Source organism: Otolemur garnettii, unplaced genomic scaffold (genome assembly GCF_000181295.1).
Source record: "Otolemur garnettii isolate 467f Iridium unplaced genomic scaffold, OtoGar3 scaffold00041, whole genome shotgun sequence".
In the NCBI taxonomy this organism is placed as follows: Eukaryota; Metazoa; Chordata; class Mammalia; order Primates; family Galagidae; genus Otolemur; species Otolemur garnettii.
Genome location: NW_003852436.1, coordinates 12,236,502 through 12,256,482, shown reverse-complemented (window position 1 = coordinate 12,256,482; position 19,981 = coordinate 12,236,502). Strand labels below are relative to the sequence as shown.

The 19,981-nt window shown below is 34.4% G+C and overlaps 1 non-coding gene and 1 pseudogene across 2 annotated transcripts in view; both read left to right on the top strand.

Moving 5' to 3' along the window:
- Positions 1 to 19,981, top strand: part of LOC105887025 — a 149,510-nt pseudogene that overhangs the window by 71,388 nt on the left and 58,141 nt on the right. The window contains exon 2 of the transcript XR_002773508.1: positions 14,007 to 14,054. The product of XR_002773508.1 is annotated as an F-box/WD repeat-containing protein 7 pseudogene, transcript variant X2 (transcript). The remainder of the gene's footprint in view (positions 1 to 14,006; positions 14,055 to 19,981) is intronic.
- LOC111725475 lies at positions 7,243 to 7,304 on the top strand. Its single transcript, XR_002773533.1, has one exon. It is a non-coding gene; the product is annotated as a U7 small nuclear RNA (small nuclear RNA).

Genomic DNA, 19,981 nt, shown 5'->3' with positions numbered 1-19,981 from the left:
CCTCCCAAGTAGCTGGGACTACAGGCGCCCGCCACAGCGCCTGGCCATTTTTTGGTTGCAGCCATCATTGTTGTTTGGCAGGCCCGGGCTGGGGATTCGAACCCGCCATGTTAGGTGTATGTGGCTGGCGCCTTAGCCGATTGAGCCACAGGCGCTGAGCCGCTTTTTCATGTAAATTAAAGAATCACTTGTTAACAGCCATAAAATTTTTCTGCAGAGATTTTATTGGGATTATGTTTAATCTACATGTCAATCTGAGGAGAATTGGCATTTTAACAATATTGAGCCTTGTGATCCACAAATGCAGTATAGTTCTCCATTTTTTAGGTCCTTCATTGTTTTACAGCTTCCAAAATACAGATCCTGTACACATTTTGTGTGCTAAGCATTTCTATGCTATTGTAAATGCTAATGTTTAAAATTTTTTTTGATGTACTATTGCTAGTATATAAAAGTATAATTGATTTTTTTTGTATATTGATCTTCTATTCCAGACTTACTAAAATCATCGAGTATTAGGCCAAAAGGGATGGCTCAATCCTGCATTCCTAGCACTCTAGGAGGCTGAGGCGGTTAGATTGCCTGAGCTCAGGAGTTTGAGACTACCTTGAGCAAGAGCGAGACCCTGTCTCCACTAAAAATAGAAAACCCAAGGCAGGGTGATGTCTTGAGTCCAAGAATTTGAGGTTGCTGTGAGCTATGATGCCATAGCACTCCACCTAGGGTGACAGAATGAGATTCTGTCTCAAAAACAAACAAACCATGTGTTAGTTCTAGAAGCTTTTTTATAGAGCCTATTGGATTTTCTATGTAGACAAGCATGCCTTCAAATAAACAGTTTTTGAAAGTTTCTTCATTTTCAATTTGTATGCCTTTTATTTCATTTTCTTTCCTAATCATACTTGGTAAGGTATTCACTACCATCCTGAATAGAAGTGGTGAGAACAAACATCTTTACTTTGTTCCTAGTCTTTTGTTATTAAATATGTTACCTATAGTTTTATTTAGATGCCCTTTATCAGATTATAGTTTTATTTAGAATCTTTATCAGATTAAGAAGGTTCTTTTATATTCCTTCTTTGCTCAGAGTTTCTTTTCTTTCTAATCAGGAATGGATGTTAGATTTTATCTAATGCCTTTTCTGGAGTTAATGAAATCATTATGTGATTTTAGGTTGTTAATATGATCTGTTCCATTGCATGATTTTCAAATAGTAAACCAGATTTATATTCCTGCTATAAACCCTACTGGGTTGTAAGCTAGTATTCATTTTCTATATTGCTAGATTGGGTTTGTTCATACTTCGTTGAGGGTTTTTCTATGAAGTATTCTTGCTTCTGTTTTCTGGAAGAGATTGTGTTTAATGGTGTTATTTTTTCTAAATGTTTTGTAGTATTTACTATGAAACTATTAGAGCATGATGTTTTCTTTTTTGGAATGTTTTAAACTATGAATTTGTTTCATTTTATATATAAGACAATTTAAGTTATCTGTCTTTTCTTGAATGATTTTTGGCAGTTACAAGATTAAATGGCCCATTTCATCTAAGTTGCTGAATTAATATGTATAATGTTGATAATAGTGTTCTCTAATTATTACTTTAATGTTTGTAAGGTATATAGGGATATAACCAACTTTCATGCTGGTTATATATTTTCACTCTCTTTTAATTTATGGGTTGAATCTGGCTGAAAGGTTTATCAGCTTTATTGAGCATTTCAAAGAACCAGCTTTGTATTTTCTCTCCTTTTTCTGTTTTCAGTATCTTCATAATCCATTGATTTCTTTTTTTATTTTTTGAGACAGAGCCTCAAAAAATAGGCATTTAATCTTGTACATTTCCCTCTAAGTGCTGCTTTGACAACATCATACATATTTTGATATGTTATATTTTTATTTTCATTTAGTTCCCAATCATTAGTCTGCTTTCTCTTGAGATTACTTCTTTGATCCACATGTTATTTAGATGTATTATTGAATTCCCATGTATGGAAATTTTCAGACAATCTTTCTGTTATCCATTTCTAGCTTAATTCCTTTACAATCAGATAATTTATATTTTGTAGCATTTCATTTCTTTTAAATGTGTTAAGTCTTGCTTTATTTAGATGTTTTATGTACACTTGAAAGAAGGTATATTCTGTGGTCAATTTGAATAATTTGTTTTTGAATAGAAAGGATAATATGTTAACTTTTCTGTAAGATTAAAACTTAAATACTGGCTTGGCTCCTGTAGCTCTGTGGTTAGGGTGCTGGCCACATGCACTGAGGCTGGTGGGTTCGAACCTGGCCTGGGCCTGCTAAACAACAACGTAGCTGGGCGTTGTGATGGGCTCCTGTAGTCCCAGCTACTTGGGAGGCTGAGGCAAGAGAATCACTTAAGCCCAAGAGTTTGAGGTTGCTGTGAGGTGTGATGCCATGGCACCCTGCTGAGGGCAACCTGGTGAGACTCTTTCTCAAAGAAAAAAACAAAACAAACCCCCAAACCCAACTTAAATACTAATTATTTTTAGCATTTAATTAGTATCTAATTCAACCAGTGGGGTAGTAGAAAAGGATATTGAGATTTAGAATACTTTTAGATAGACCTGTTTTTGTTAACTATGAGGTGTCTTCAAAAAGTTTAGGGAAAATACATATTATGAAAAAACTATGCATGGATTTCAAAATTTCTTTGCAGCCAGATAAACTCATACTCACTTATAACATGTCTGAACAGGCTCTAGTTTGAGACCCTAAGAAGGATAAGACATCAATTTCAAAAGAACCTCCATCAGAGCAGTGTGAATTCTGCTAAAATTGAAGCAAGAACAAACATCTGATTTATAGTCAAGCTTGGGTGGAAGAAAGGTGAAGTCATGGATGCTTTATGAAAAGTTGATGGGGACAATGGGCCAAGGAAAGCAGCAATTTACAAATGGATAGCTCATTTTAAGATGGGACTAGATAATGCTGAAAATTAAGCCCATAGCATCAGACTATCCATCATTAACTTACAAGGACAATATTAATCTTGTTTTTGCCCTAATTGAATAGGACCAATGGTTATAAGTGGAAATAATAGCCAACTTTATAGACATCTCAGTTGGTTCAGATTATACAATTCTGACTGAAAAATTAAAGTTGAATTAACTTTAATTTCCAATTAATAGGTGTGAAAATGATTGTGCCTAGATCAACTGCTGACAAGGGCAGAACTTTTAATGGAAATTTTAAACAAGTGGGATCAAGATCCTTTGAAGAAGTGTAACAGGAGGTGGAGCCTAGATTTAGGATGATCTTGAGGACAAAGTATAATCAAAGCAGTGACTACCAAAAGATGGGAAGAGGGCCAGTTAAAGCTGACTGGTCAAGAGCAAAGATCATGACAGCAATTTTTTTTTTTTTGATTCTCAAGGAATTTGCTTGTTGGCTTTCTGGAATGCTAAAGAATAATAACATCTGCTTATTTTGAGAGTGTTTTGAGAAAGTTAGCCAAAGCTTTAGCATAAAAATGCCCAGAAAAGCTTCACTAGAGAGTTCTTCTCTACTACAATAACTCTTGTTTATACGAAGGGCAGTTTTGGACGTTTTGATGGGAAATCATTACATATCTACCTTACAGTCCTGATTTGGCTCCTTCTGACTTTTTTTTGTTTCCTAATTTTAAAAACTCTGTAAAGGGCACCCATTTTTCCTGAGTTAATCATGTAAAAAAGACTGTATCAACATGGTTAAATACCCAGGACCCTTATGTCTTTAGGGATGGACTACAAGGCTGATATCATTGCTTACAAAAGTGACTTGAACTTGATGGAGCTTATTTTGAGGAATAAACTTCGTGTTTCTTATTTTTATCTTTTTGATTCTGTTACTACAAATGCTGAAATAATCTTATTTCAAATAAATTCCTATTTCAAATTATTACAAATAAATTTTGTTGTCCACATTTGTTAAATAGTAGTGATAGGTTTGATTTTGTAGAATGCTTTGTTCTTTAGAGTATAAAGTAAATTTTGTGGCACAAGATTTAAGAATTAATATGTTCATTCTTTTCACAGTTATTGTGACATTCTTTTTCATTGTTTTTGTTAATTTGGCTTGAATAGTGTAATCTTAGGGATTATTTAAGATATTAGGACTCCATAAAATTTCAATTTATCACAGAATCTTCTAGTTATAAATATCAGGGTGGCTGTATATAGTTTATATCTGTAGATGAAGTTAATTTTTGAGGAAGGGGATTAGAATTCACCTAGTAATGGTATGTCACTATAATAAAGTGAGGGTTAAATTGAGTTAGGGACTATGAAGGCGATAGTAAAAGATGTTAAGTACATTTTTGTTTTTTTAAAGAAATGGAATTTTGCTTTGTTGCCCAGGCTAGAGTGCAGTGGCACCGACATACCTTACTAGCCTTAAGCCCTCTTGGGCTTAAGTGATCCTTTTGTCTCAACTTCCTGAGTTCCCCAGACTAGAGTGCTCAACTTGTTAGATAATTGCCTCTCTGCTGGTTGAGTGCCTCCCTTTCACAACTAATTAAAAAAAAGTTGTTTTTTTTTTTTTTGAGACAGAGCCTCAAGCTATCCCCCTGGGTAGAGTGCCATGGCATCACACTCACAGCAACCTCCAACTCCTGGGCTCAAGCGAGTCTTCTGCCTCAGCCTCCCAAGTAGCTGGGACTACAGGCGCCTGCCACAATGCCTGGTCATTTTTTGGTTGCAGCCATCATTGTTGTTTGGCGGGCCCGGGCTGGGGATTCGAACCTGCCACGTTAGGTGTATGTGGCTGGTGCCTTAGCCGGTTGAGCCACAGGCGCCACGAGCCTTTTATAGAGATGTGGTCTCCCTCTGCCCAGGTTGGTCTTAAATGTCTGACCTCAAGCAGTCCTCCTGTCTGAGCCTCCCAAAGTGCTGAGATTATAGGCATGAACCACAGTGCTCTCTAAGAAATACTTTATTTATTTTATTTGAGATAGAGTCTAGAGTCTTGTGCTTTTGCCTGGACATGAGTACAGTGGCCTCATCCTGGCTAACTGCAGCCTCAATCTTCTGGGCTAAAGAGATCTCCTGCCTCAGCCTTCTGAGTAGCTAAAACTCTAGGTACATCCATGCCTGGCTAATTTTTCTTTTTCTTTGTTTCTTCTTCTTCTTTTTTTTTTTTTTTTTGTAGAGATAAGGTTTCACCATGTTGCTCAGGCTGGTCTTGAACTTCTGGTCTCAAACGATCCTCCTGCATTGGCCTCCCAAAGTTCTGGGATCATAGGCATGAGTCACCTTGCCTATGATCCAGGAAGTTTAGAATTGGCAATTGCAACAACTGTGAAGATTTGTAGAAAGATTTTTAAGGTGTATGGAAACATTGATGAAAACAGCGAGGATAAAGCTATAAATGTGTAATTGTGTAGAAATAAATTCAGTTAAGTTATACTGAAATTTTTATTTTTGCAGTGTTGTAACAATTAGGGCAAATTGAGTGTCTTCAAAATACCATGAATTTACTTTTTAATTTGTTGGTAGCATGTATGAGAATGTCATCAGAAAATTGAGGGATTCCTTTCAAATTGAGTTAATTTGTAAGCCTTCCTTTGTAGTTTTGTAGCAATCAGGCAATGTGCTTGAGAGGGTAAATACTGAGTTTTGTGCCTTCTTCGTTTAAGGAAATAGAAATGCGGTATGAGATTAAAAATTTACATCTTTTACAAAAAGTTGTTACAGCACAAAGTTTTTAAAAGACATTTGAAGGATGTGAAATAATAGGATTCAATTCTGCAAAAGGTAAACTTGATTTGTGGTAGATTTATTTGTAAAATATTGTAATTAGGCTAAATCTAATGGGTGATGGTTAATTCGAGAATTGATTTTCTAATGCTTTATCCTAGATAATTCAAGATCTGATGTCCATGTAACTACTAAGAATTTTGAGTATCTGAGTCCTGGCCTTTTTATATTCTTTACCAATCTAGCTGCAACTTATCTGCCTCCAAAATTGAAAACAGCTAAAACTAACAACTTCTTAGGAAAATAAATTATGAGCGCCATGTATGCATGGTAGATTTCTGAATACCAGTATTTACATCATTATAATTTATGAATAGTCTTCATTAGATTTATTGCTGAATGAATAGTAGTGATTGCTGAATTCATTATACATGTTTTGTTTTAGGGGAACAGTATTTTGCTTACAGCCTTACCATCTTCTCTGGGATCTCTAGTATTACTAGAAGTCATAAAATCAGGTTAACTTTCCTAATGAACCCATATGTGGCTCTGTGGGCCCTTTAGATTTGGGGTAGGATCTTTTGTCTTTACGTGGTCAGTGTTGGCACTTAGCATTAAAATGGACCCTAAACTATTATCCTAACAAGTCTGTCTTGTTTTGCTTAGATGTATAATCTCTAGGGAAGTTTCCTTTACATTCAGTAACTTTATCTTTCTCTTTTAGGAAGATAAGGCAAACTTCTCATAAGGGAGTGTTTTTTTCTTTTTGTTCTAGGGTACATTTCAAATTAATAATTTTGCTTATATCAAAAGTTGCCCATAGTGGTCACCATAAGTCTCGAGTTATTCTTGGTGAAAATATGCCATTTAGAAAGACAAGTACCTGAATTTGAAGAAGCATGTTTTATACTTGGAGGGGTTGTAGAATTAGACTGATTTAAGAAATCAGTTTTGTGAAAACTGACTGGAGATTAGGAAAGGAGATCTCTACCAGACTGGATTCTTACTGATAAAACAACCTGAGACTGAGGAAAGTTCTTAAGGCTTTGATGAATCCTCCAAAGTAGTAGGATTTGCCTAAAGGATGCTGGCCTGAGTTTCTTAGTGTCTGGGAATTGTTGAGGAAACTGACTTATGGGGCCCATGGTTTCCTCTTCCCTCTAGAAGAGAAAAGACTAGAGACTCACAATAAAAAATATCCAGTAGCTCAAGACAAATAGATTGTTGAGAGTATTAATAAGGCAAGTTTCCGTACTCAAATCTGATAAAAGTTTTCAAATTTGGTCAAATAATTATGTTATTTAATTTAGAGGGAGAAGTAGAAGTTGGTTAGATTGAATAGCAATGATTAGGGAAATAGAAATTGAATAAAAGGAAATACAGACAGGACTGTTTATATTTTGAATAAAGGAAGGTGTACTATTGTAAATTTTAACATAAAACATTCTAGATAATATATAAGAATATTTGAAAGGCTTTTCTCTAAAAACTTCAAAAGGCTTTTCTTCAAAAGGTATTGGTCTTACAAAATCTAAGATTTTCTGAGTGTTACAGCTCTTTTAGAATGTGTCTAGTGAATTTTCTCTTCCTTACTGGAAAACCCTCCCCATGCAGGTCATTTTAATCAATAGTTACTTTTCTTAAGTTAAAAAAAAAATAAGATTTTTCTAAGCAATAGGACCAATTAGATTGCTTTAAAGTTTTGTAAATTCTTGGATGGACCATCAGGTTGCTTTTGAAAACAATGTCTTAGTTAGCTATTATGCTCTTAATATGTATGCAAAATTATATATAGTGTTTGTAAATCTAACTTGAGCCTGTCTAGGACAAGCATTAGGAACATGTTATGTAGACTTTTTCCTACCATTAATAGAAAATCATAAGGAATTCTGTGCCAGTAAAATTTATGTTTATGTTGAAGCTACTCTTAAACTTATGAATGTAAAATGATTATCTATATATTGATTATGTAATCGGTATAAATAAATTGAAATACATTGTTAAGGAAATTCAGATTTTCAAGTTAATACATTACATATTAGTATGATGTCCTAAAATTACTGGAGAAGCAATTTTTCATCTCTGATTTTTTTTAAAAGATAAAAATTTTGAGGTATAATTTACAAACAGAAAGGTATGAACCTTTCTATACTAATGAACTTTTACAAAGTGAATACACCTTTGTAACCAAAATCTATATCAAAATATGAAGTCCTCAGAAGCTTCTACATTTGACAAGAAAGATAACTACTATTTTGACTTCATAATTAGAGAACAGTTTGGCTTGTTTTTAATCTTATAAAAGCAGATTATGTATTATGTACTTCTTTGCCTGTCTTTTATATGGCATTATATTTTTGAGATATATCATTTTGTTTGTGGTCTTTTTTTTTATTTGAGAGAGAATCTCAGCTTGTCACCCTTGGTAGAGTGCCATAGCATCACAGCTCACAGCAACCTTTAATTCTCAGGCTTAAGCTATTCTCTTGCCTCAGCCTCCCAAGTCACCGGGACTACAGGCACCTGCCACAATGCCTAGTTATTTTTTGTTGCAGTTGTCATTGTTGTTTTAGCTGGCTGGGGCTGGGTTTGAACCTGCCACCCTTGGTATATGGGGCCAGTACCCTACCCACTGAGCCACGGGTGCTGCCCATTTTGTTTGTGGCTTCTTTTTTTTTTTTTTTTTTGAGACAGTCTCACTTTGTTGCTCTTGGTAGAGTACGGTGGCATCACAGCCTCGTAGCAACCTCCAAATCCTGGACTTAGGCGATTATTTTGCCTCAACCTCCTGAGTAGCTGGGACTACAGGCGCCCTTCACAATGCCCAACTATTTTTTGTTGTTGTTGTTGTTGTTGTTGTTGCAGTTTGGCTGGGGCCAGGTTTGAACCTGCCACCCTTGCTATATGGGGTCGGCACCCTACCCACTGAGCCAGAGGCACCACCCTGTTTGTGGCTTTTAAAAAAAGTTTTTGCTGAGGTTTAAAGTAGCACTGTATGTTATAGTTTATTTCTCTCTTCTGCTGATGATCAATTGGATCATACAGTGTTTGGGTTCTTACATATAATCCTGTTTTGATAATTCTCATATGTATCTTTTTGTGCATATATGTATACATTGCTTTTTTAAAAAACTTCTTTTAGGGTTTTTTTTTTTTTTTTACTATAAAGCAGTGAATTTTATGTTGTGTTTTATTTTATTTTTTAAATTTCAGGTAAATTTGAGGGTACAAAGAAATAGGTTGCAATGTTTGCATTTGTTAGGTAGACTCCTCCCTCTTATAATTGTGTCCTGCTCGCAAGAGGTGTGACTTACACCCTAACATTGTGCCCCCTCTTAATGGGGCTCTTAATGTGGGAGCACACCCATCCCCTCTCCCAGCTTCCTCGTTCTCCTTCCTGCACCTTGAACTGACTTGATGCCCTCTTATGTGGGCATCTCTTAGATTGTCTACTGGCTTCATATTAGTATTGAGTACATTGGATACTTGCTTCTTCATTTTTGTGATATTTCACTAAGAAGAATGTATTTCACCTCCATCCAGGTCAATATGAAAGATGTAAAGTCTCCATCTTTTTTAATGGTTGAGTAGTTTTCCATGTTATACATATACTGCAGTTTATACATCCATTCCTGGGTTGGTGGGCATGTAGGTTGTTACTACATTTTGGCGACTGTAAATTGAGCTGCGATAAAAAATGTAGTGCAAATGTCTTTATGATAAAATGGTTTTTTTTTTTCTTCTGGGTGGATGCCTAGTAATGGGATTGTAGGATCAAATGGGAGATCTAGTTTGAGTTCTTTGAGGATTCTCCATACTTTCTTCCAAAGAGGCTGTATTAGTTTGCAGTCCCACCAGTGGTGTATAAAAGTGTTCCCTTCTTTCCACATCCAGGCCAGCATCTTCAGCTTTGGGACTTTGTGAGATGGGCTTTTCTCACTGGGATTAGGTGATATTTCAGGGTGTTTTTGATTTGCATTTCTCTGATGATTAGGGATGATGAGCATTTTTTCAAATGTTTGTTAGCCATTCATCTAGCTTTCTCAGAGAAGGTTCTGTTCATGTCTCTTGCCCAGTGGTAGCTGGGATTGTTTGGTCTTTTTCTGTTGATTAATTTGAGTTCTCTGTAGGTTCTAGTTATCAATCCTTTGTCGGACTGTGCAAATATCTTTTCTCTTTCTGAAGGTTGCCTTTTGGCTTTGCTTGTTGTGTCCTTAGCTGTGCAGAAGCTTTTCAGCTTAATTAGGTCCCATTTATTTTTGTTGTTGCAATTGCTGCTGAAGTCTTCTTCATAAAATCTTAACCCCAGGCTGATGTCTGATGTCATCAAGAGTTTTTCTTAAACTTTCTTGTAAGATTTGTGTCTTAGGTTTAAATCTTTTATCCATCTCGAGTCAAATTTTTGGAAGTACTGAAAGGTGTGGATCCATTTTCAAGTCTTTTATAGGTAGTTATCTAGTTCTCCCAGCACTGTTTGTTGAATGGGGATTCTTTTCCCCACTATCTGCTGCTGTTTGGTTTATCAAAGATCAGATATCAGTAAGAGCCTGGTTTCATCTCTTGATTTTTCTGTTCTATCTCTATTTTTGTGCCAATACCATCCTGTATTGATCTCTGTGGACTTATAATATGTATAACCTGCAGTCTGGTAGAGTGATGCCTGAGCTTTGTTTTTATTATAAAGAATTGCCTTTACTGTACAGGTTTTTTTCTCGTTCTCTACAAAGCAAAGTACTATTTTTTCCAGTTCTTTAACATATGAGGTTGGTATTTTAATAGGGATTGCATTGAATCTGCAGGTTGCTTTGGGTAGAATAGACATTTTAACAATATTGTTTCTTCCCAGCCAGGAGCATGATATGTTCTTTCATTTCTTAATGTCTTCTGCTATTTCTTTTCTTAGGGTTTCATAATTCTCTTTGTAGAGGTCCTTCACCTCTTTTGTTAGGTGCATTCCTAAGTACTTCATTTTCTTTGAAGCTGCTGTGAGCGGATTTGTGTCCTTGATTTGCTTCTCAACCTGGTTCTTGTTGGTGTATACAAAGGGTACTGATTTGTGGACATTGATTTTATGCCTTTAGACATTACTGTATTTCCTGATCACTTCTAGGAGTTTTGTGGTTGAATCTCTGGGGTTTCTTAAGTGTAAGGTCATATCATTTGCACAGAGTGAGAATTTGGCCTCCTCTGCCCCCATTTGGATGCCCTTTACATCCTTGTCTTGCTTGATTGCATTGGCTACAACTTCCAGAACTATGTTGAAAAGTAGTGACAATAGTGGACATCCTTGTCTGGTTCCAGTTCTAAGTGGAAAAGCTTTCAGTTTTACTCCATTCAGTGTGATATTAGCTGTAGGTTTGTCATACATGCCTTCAATGAGCTTAAGAATGCACCCTATGCCTCTATTCTGAAGTGTTCTTGTTAGAAAATGATGTTGAATTTTATCAAATGCTTTTTCTGAATCAATTGAGAGGATCATATGGTCTTTGTTTTTACTTCTGTTGATATGGTAAATTGCATTTATGGATTTGTGTCCCAATCTTACATCCCTGGAATTAAGCCTATTTGATTGTGATGCATAATTTTTTTAATGTGTAGCTGTAATCTATTTAGCCAAGATTTTATTGCGTATTTTTTGCATCTGTATTCATTTGTGAAATTTGTCTGTAGTTCTTTTAGGTGGATCCTTTCCTAGTTTTGGTATCACAGTGATGTGTGCTTCATAGAATGTGTTGGGGAAGGTTCCTTCCTTCTCAGTATTTGGGATAAGTTCTGTAGTATAGGAACAAACTCATCTTTGAAGGTTTGAGAGAATTCTTGTGAAGCCATTTGGTCCAGGGCTTATTTTTTGTTGGAAGCTTTTTCTTGTTTCTTCAATCTAAGTGCTTGATATTGTTCAAGAGATCTATTTCTTCCTTGTTAGGTCTAGGGAGATGGTGTGATTCCAGGTATTGGTCTGTTTCTTCTATTTTGTCAATTTTCTGGGTATAGAGTTGGTGTGGTAGTGAGAAATAACCTCTTATGTCTCTGTGGTGTCAGTTATTTCTTTTTTTTTGTTTCTCATTGAGGTTATTAAAGATTTTACTTTTCTGTTTCTAATTAATCTGGCTAATGGTTTATTGATTTTATTTTTTTTTCAAAGAACCAACTTTTTGTTTCATTGGTTTTTCTGAATAATTTCTTGCGTTTTCAATTCATTAATTTTTGATTTAATTTTGGTTATTTCTTCTGCTAGGTTTGGGATTGGATTGCTCTTCCTTTTTCATTTCTTCAAGATAATTCATTAGATTGTTGATGTGCTCTCTTTCTGTTATTTGGATGTAGGAATCTAATGCTATAAATTTCCCTCTTAGGACTGCTTTTGTAATATCCCACAGGTTTTGGTGGTTTATGTCTTCATTGTTGTTATGTTGAAGGAGGTTAATGATTTCCTCATTTATCTCTTCCTTGACTTGTCATTCAGTATAAGGTTGTTTAGTTTCCATGCCTTTGTGTGGGGATGAAGATTTTTGTTGGAGTTGAGTTCTACCTTTATTGCCTTGTGGTCTGAAAATATAAAAAGTGTAATTTCAGTTCTTCATGTATACATTTCTATTGAGTGTAAATCCCCAGGAGTAGTATTGCTTAGGTATGGGGAATGTATCTTTAGCTTTAGAAGATACTTCCAAACAGTTTTCCATACTATTTACCATTTTAGATTTCCACCTGCAGTGTATGAAAATGGCACTTGCTGCATATCCTTGCCTTAAGTTGGTATTGTCTGGTTTTTGGATAAAAATTAGTCATTTTGATAGGTAATTATATCTCATCATGGTGTTATTTGTACTTTTCTGACAATTAGTGATGTTGAACACCTTCTCTAATTATCATCTGTGACATTTTGTTTGGTCTTTAGCCTATTTTAAAAATTAGGATTTTTTTTTTTTTTTTGGGTGACTTGAAGTTGTTTTTTAAAAATCTGGATCTGAGTTTTTGCTGCTAATATTTTCTCTTTCTCTGTACTTGGCATTTTCATTTCTAAAGAGTACTTTTTAATTTATTCAGTTTTTTTGTTTTCTTTGTCCTGTTTAAAAAAAATCTTTGCTCATGATATTTTTCTTGTCATTTTATAGACGCTTTATAGTTTTAAATTTTATGTGTAGGTCTCTGATATACTTTCTTTCCCCTCTTTTAATGGCCTGTAAGATATATATTATTCATTTTATTGATTTTGATTTTAGCAGTAGTAGTCATAGAAAATTTATTGGTATGGCTTACTTATGGGAAAACCTTTTTATTTTTAGGTGTGATATTTTAATTTCTAGTAATTTCTGCTACTTAGAAAGGATGATTTTTATTCTGGAATTCTTTAGAAGGAATTTAAAAATAGAGCTTTTCCTGACTGTAAAAGAGGCAATTAGTTTTACTTCATACTACATTGTATCATGTCTTATTTGATTTGATTTTTGAGAAATCACAATGGTGGTTTAAAAACATTGGGTTGTGCATTCAAATGCAGTGACTTCAGCAAATGACTTAATCTCTATAAAGCGTGAGGTGATTACACAAAAGAATTTGTAAGTTTTTCAAGTGAGGCAGAGGGCTAACAAACAACAAGAGCTTCATAAATATTATTTATACTTTTATTATTGAATTTTTGAACTTAATTTTACTTAAGACTTCACTGAAAGGATTTGTACTATGTTTATTATTGAATTATTTACAGCTAACCTTTATAAACAGTAAAAATTCATTTTTCTCTTTATCATCTCTTATTATGCATAAAAATTTTTTTACTACCATAAGATGGATTTTATAATGTTTCTTCATGTTAATTGTGTAACAGATTGAATATTTGGTAAAATTTCTTCGCTTCATTGGCTCTATTTTATAGACTCTGTTAGATTGTCTAAGGGCTACTTAAAAGGGGGTAACTTAATATCAGAAAGTGGAGTATTACGTTGTATGTTGATTACCTGAAGAACGTATGAATGCTTCTCTAAGACATTGTTAGTATGCTATTGTCTGATCTGTTTTTTTTTAGTCTAATTTGTGACAGAGCTTATTTTTTTGTGGTCTAGTAAACTCTACCAATGTCTTGATAATTCCTTATCTTTTCCATATTACAGGTAAAATTTAAATTATTTATATGATTATAAATAATTTGTCTTATATTTATCATATGCCAATGTTTCAACATATGCTTTTGGTTTCAATGTGTCATACAAAAATAAATTTCCCATATATTAAATGGAATTCTTAGGTAGATTTTTAACAGTAGGTATAACTCTGAAATTGAAAAATGATTTATCTTTTTTTATTATTTAGAGAGCCTCAACCACCAGCAGGATTTTTAAAAGGCTGTCTGACTATTTGGTAAGTACATATTCTCCATGTTAAATACTTCGCGCACGTGTCTGTGTGTGTGTGTGTGTGTGTGTTTTCCTTTTACCATTGGGGAATCATTGAGGGAACAAAAAACCAGGTTACACTGCTTGCATTTGTTAGGTAAAGTCCCTCATTTGCATGTTACTTAAGTTTACACATATGCTAAATGGATGGCATTTATAATAGCCATTGTAAATTACAATTGTAATTTATATTTCTTTTAATTTTTACTTGGGGAATAGAATTTTTTGTCTTTATACCCATTCTGATCCCCTTCTGATCCATTCTACACATAGTGTTCAGAAAAATCCTTATGAGTACAAAGAAATAAATGGTTTCAGCAAGCAGTAATAATAATACTTTATGAATGAAATAGGATTTTCTGTACTTGAGATTTTGTAATAGTTCCCCGTTAAGTTACCAAAACTAGTATAGATTTCTTCTTTAGCTGTCTGTTGCTTGACTCTTCCTTGTATTAGGTTCTGTTTGCTACACCATGATGATGTGAACACCAATACTGTGGTCAGGTGCTATGATTCCTACATGGATTACTCCAATTTGTTTGTTCTAAGATTAAAATGTGAAAAATTTTGTAGGTGATTATAATTAAGAATTTTATAAACTTATGACTTTACTATATAAAGCTTGTGCTTTTTTATTTTTGAGTAAAGTAGGCAAGTTAATTTCAGGATGTGTTCTACTTCACCTAATCATATAGTGATTTAGACTTGTCAATAAGGTGATTAGATAGATATAACAATGCTTTGGTTAATCATGATGAATTTTGAAATTATTAACTAAGTTTCAGAAATGTGAGAGAAATGCTGAGACATTGGATAATGAAGTATCATAGTCTCTGCTTGTTTTTAATATAGTCAATAAAAGATTTTTAAGGGGAGATACATTTATTTTGTTAGGTAAACTATATCTCTGAGAAACAGGAAGAAATATTTCATGATAAGTATTGGTTTCTTTTACTATACTTTTAAATATGTTTGATACAATAAATACTTGACCAAATAATGTTTCTAAAATTCTATATTAACCCTAGGGGATACTTAATGTTCAGTGTTACACTATTTTGTTTAATGTATGTTTATAATAAATAGAGCTTTTTAATGAGCAAGTGATATTGCAAGATCTCTTAAACAAATTTTTACCACTTTAAATGTGGTAGCTGATTTTTGGAGATGTATTAAGTAGAAAAGAGTAACTTACTGTCAATTTTTTTTTTTTTAACCATTGATGCATACGTTTGAGTTAGAAGGAAGCAGTCATCTTTGTATTGTATATGCTTATGATGTATATTTCATCTTTGCAAATTAGTTTTTTTAAAGTGACAGTTTTATTAAGGTATAGCATGCATACCAGAAAATTCATCCCAAGATGTATAATTCAGTGTGCGTTTGTATATTATCTGAGTTGTACAGTCATCACTACTATCTAATCTTAGAGTATTTTCATCATCCTTTCTCCCCACTTCTTTTACCCTCAAGCCCTGGGAAATCACTAATATCTCTTCTGTTTGTATAGATTTTCCTTTTCTGGACATTTTATAAAAATGGATTCACAAAATATTTTTCCCGTTATGTGTGGCTTCTTCAACTTACGATGATATTTTCAAGGTTCATCTATGTTGTGTGTGGCATGTATCAGAGTTTCATTTTTGTGGCTGAATAATACTCCATTGTATACTACATTTTGTTCATCATTTAATGGGTAGTATCTACTTTTTGTGGCTATTAGGAATGCTTTTGCTATCAAAATTCTTGTATAAGTTTTTGTACAGACATGTATTTTTATTTCTTTTGAGTATACATGGATGAGATAGAATTGATGGGGCAATATGGTAACTATGGGTAACTCTTTGAGGGAGTATCAAAATGGCCGTACCATTCCATAGTCCCGTCAGCAATGTATGAGGGTTGTAATTTCTCCACATCCTCAGTGACACCTGATGTAAGCCTTTTGCATTTTATCTGTCCTAATTTATATGTCATATCTCATTGTGGTCTTTATTTTCAATTTATAATTACTAATGATAAACATCATTTTATTTGGTTATTGACCATTTGTTTTCTTTGGAGATACGTCTGAATCCTTTGCTTATTTTTAAAGTTTGGTTGTCTTTTTAATTTTTAATTGTAAGCATTGTTTGTATATTCTAGAAAATAGTCTTTTATCAGAGAAGTAGTGAGGAAATATTTTCTCCTATTTTGTGGGTTATCTTTTAATGGTGTCCTTTGAAGCATAAGAGTTTTCAATTTTGAAGAAGTCTAATTTATCTGTTTTATTGTTTATGCTTTTAGTGTCATATTGTAAATTCATTTTAAAATAAATATTCATTGATAGTCTAGATCTATGACAAGGTTTTTTTTTTTTTTTTTTTGGGGAGAGACAAAATCTTACTAGATTGCTCTTGGTAGAGTGCAGTGGCATGACAACTAACAACAACCTCAAACTCTTGGGCTTACGTGATTCTCTTGCCTCAGCCTCCCAAGTAGCTGGGATTACGGGTGTCTGCCACAACACTTGGCTATTTGTTGTTGTTGTAGTCATCATTGCTGTTTAGCAGGTCCAAGCCGGGTTGGAACCCGCCAGCCTTGGTGTACCATGTTTTCCCGAAAATAAGATACTCTTCTTATATTTATTTTTTCTCAAGAAGACATACGAGGGCTTATTTTCGGGGGATGTCTTATTTTTATTAAGTATAATACAACAATCTACATTTATTCAAATACAGTTAAGTCATCTTTTTCTGGAACCTGACAGGGGGAGCCAACCTTGTTGATGAGGCTGGTGCTAGTGATTGGTGAATTCCTTTCGCCTAGCTGTTCGCACATGTGCAATAGGATACCTGCAACCATGGTAGCCATGTGCACCTGTGCAAGTGCAAATGGTTTGGAGAAAAGAGCTGTGGCAGATAAAAGGTATTCCGGTCTTCTTTGCCACTCCATGCTGAAATGCATGTCCTGGCTATGCAGCTATCTGCATAGCCATGCTCATCATTAGGTCTTATTATCAGGGTAGGGCTTATATTTAACAAATGCATAGACATCCTGCTAGGGCTTATTTTTTGGGTAGGTCTTATTTTCGGGGAAACATGGTATATGGTTGGCACCCTAGCCTCTGAGCTACAAGTGCCTCTCTATGACAAGGTTTTGATTATCACAGGACCTTAAAAAAGCATTGGCATTTCTTGTGTTTGACAGCTAAAGCTCAAAGGAAGCAATTATCCTTGTGTTTGTGTTTCACTTCCTTAGCTAATTGTTTTAAGCAAAGCTTTATATTTTGGTAATATGTGTTATCATAAAATATTAACTGTGTGATATACTCATCGATATTACTCTTGTGAATCTATGTTTCATTTTTGTATCAGAGAAGGAAACTTTCCTTAATAGTTTAGTTTAGTATGGCAATTAGTGGGGTTTTGATTTCATGCCTTAATAAGCTATTGCCTTTTAGACTAAGAATATTGTCAGAGTTCTTTGTATCTTTCTTGTAAAGAGAGAATAGATTTTGGTAATCTTACTGATTTTAATCTTGTGCATAATATTTTTGAGCAGTAATATTTTGATGTTTCATAAACCTACATATGGAATATGAACATTTTTTTCTGTGCTTTATTAAGTACATGTCTTTTTAATTTTTGTGGGACCAGTTTAGTTTCTTATTTTTGGTCGTTATGTGTAGCTTTTTTTTATCAATCAAAGGCATATTTCAGGATATTTTGGCTTATATTGTTTAATTTAGTTTCTTGGAGAAATGTTGTATAACAACGGAATGTCACTGCTTCTAACAGCTTGGGCTTTCTGTGTAAGAAAGAGGTTGTAATATAAATGTCATAGATGTATTTTAATAAAATAATTGACTATTTTTATGTAAACAATATTTTGTGTCTACTTATGAAATTTAATAGAGCTAAGATCACGATATTCTTGTTAATTGATTTAAATCGTGTGGCTTGAGTGTTCACTGGATGGGTAATACTGTTCTACACATTGATGTTTTTATACTTTGTTATAGTATCCATGGACATTTAACAACTGAAAAGGAAATAAAAACCTGATACATTTTATTCGTAATGGAGTTAAATTTTCAATTATGATAAAAATGAGGAAAAGATACAGTTGAGAGTTGCCTCCTATGGTTTATGTCAAATTTGGTAATTGAGAGGATTTTGGTGACCTATTCATGGCTAAATTAAGGCAAAATAGCTTTTATACACTATTACTTTCATCATCCTTTCTCTCTTTTCCTGTATGCTTACTAATGTAATAAATGAGTGTATATTAATTCTGAGTATTTAAATTTTAAGTAGGGTTTTTTTTTTTTTAAATTAAAGCTGTGTACATTAATGCAATCATGGGGTACAATGTGCTGGTTTTATGTACAATTCGAAATATTTTCATCAAACTGGTTAACATAGCCTACACGGCATTTTCTTAGTTATTGTGTTAAGGACATTTATATTCTACATTTAGTAAGTTTCTCATGTACCTATGTAAGATGCACCGTAGGTGTGGTCCCACCAATTACCTTCCCTCCAGCCATCCTCCCCCTTCCCCCCCTCCCCTTTCCCTTCTTCTTGGGCTATAGCTTTCATATGAAAGCTATAAATTGGTTTCATAGTAGGGCTGAGTTCATTGGATACTTTTTCTTCCATTCTTGGGATACTTTGCTAAGAAGAATATGTTCCAGCTCTATCCATGTAGACATAAAAGAGATAAAGTCTCCATCTTTCTTTAGGGCTGCATAATATTCCATGGTGTACATAAAGCACAATTTATTAATCCATTCATGGGTAGATGGGCACTTGGGCTGTTTCCATGTCTTGGCTATTATGAATTAGGCTGCAATAAACATTCTGGTGCAAATGTCTTTGTTGTAAAATAATTTTTGATCATTTGGGTATATATGTAGTAGAGGAATTGTAGGATCGAATGGCAGGTCTATTTTTAGATCCCTAAGTGTTCTCAAACATCTTTCCAAAAGGAATATATTAGTTTGCATTCCCACCAGCAGTGTAACTGCAATGGGTAAGTGTATGTTTGTGACTTTGCCTTATGGTGTATCTCAGCCCCTTACAGTTCCAGTGACCAAGGAGTGAAGTTAGGGCTAGCCAAGAAGTTAGAAATTTTCAGAGGGAGGTCTTGGAAGGTAGTAGTAAGATTCATAATCTGAATATAAATGACAGATCATTAAACTGTACAGATGTAGGAGAGACATCAGAAGACCCAGTGTAAAAATATGAAATGAGAGGATTCTTTACTTTAAAGAGAAGAGAACCATCTGAGATTTGTGCTTGCTTCTTTCTTTGACTGAGTATATTTCTTAACTTGTAACAGCCTGGATGGCCAAAAGCTGGTTTGAGGTGTCAGAGGACAAAAACAGGGAGATGACGGAACAGTTAAAATTTAGGAGGGAAACACTGAAAGAAAGATAATATCAGAGGATGTGAATCACACATTTAAGTATAAGCTCTGCCCAATTCCTTGGCTGATTACCAAATTACTGAAGTGTAAGGGTGACCCTCAAGATATTAAATTAAACGAAGGGAATAGCTTGAAGGTGAAAGAACTAAGCAAAATGAGTTGTTGCACATGGCAGGGGAGATACACCATAAGTCCTTATTTAATGTCATTCCTAAGTTCTTAGAACATTTAAGCAAGATGATGTATAGGCTTGGTGCCCATAACACAGTGGTTATGGTGCCAGCCATGTACACCGAGGGTGGTGGCTTTGAACCCGGCCTGGGCCACCTAAACAACAGTGACAACTACAATAAAAAGTAGCTGGATGTTGTGGTAGGTGCTTAAGGTCCCAGCTACTTGGGAGGCTGAGGCAAGAGAATCGCTTAAGCCCAAGAGTTTGAGGTTACTGTGAGCTGTGATGCTACTGCACTCTACCAAGGG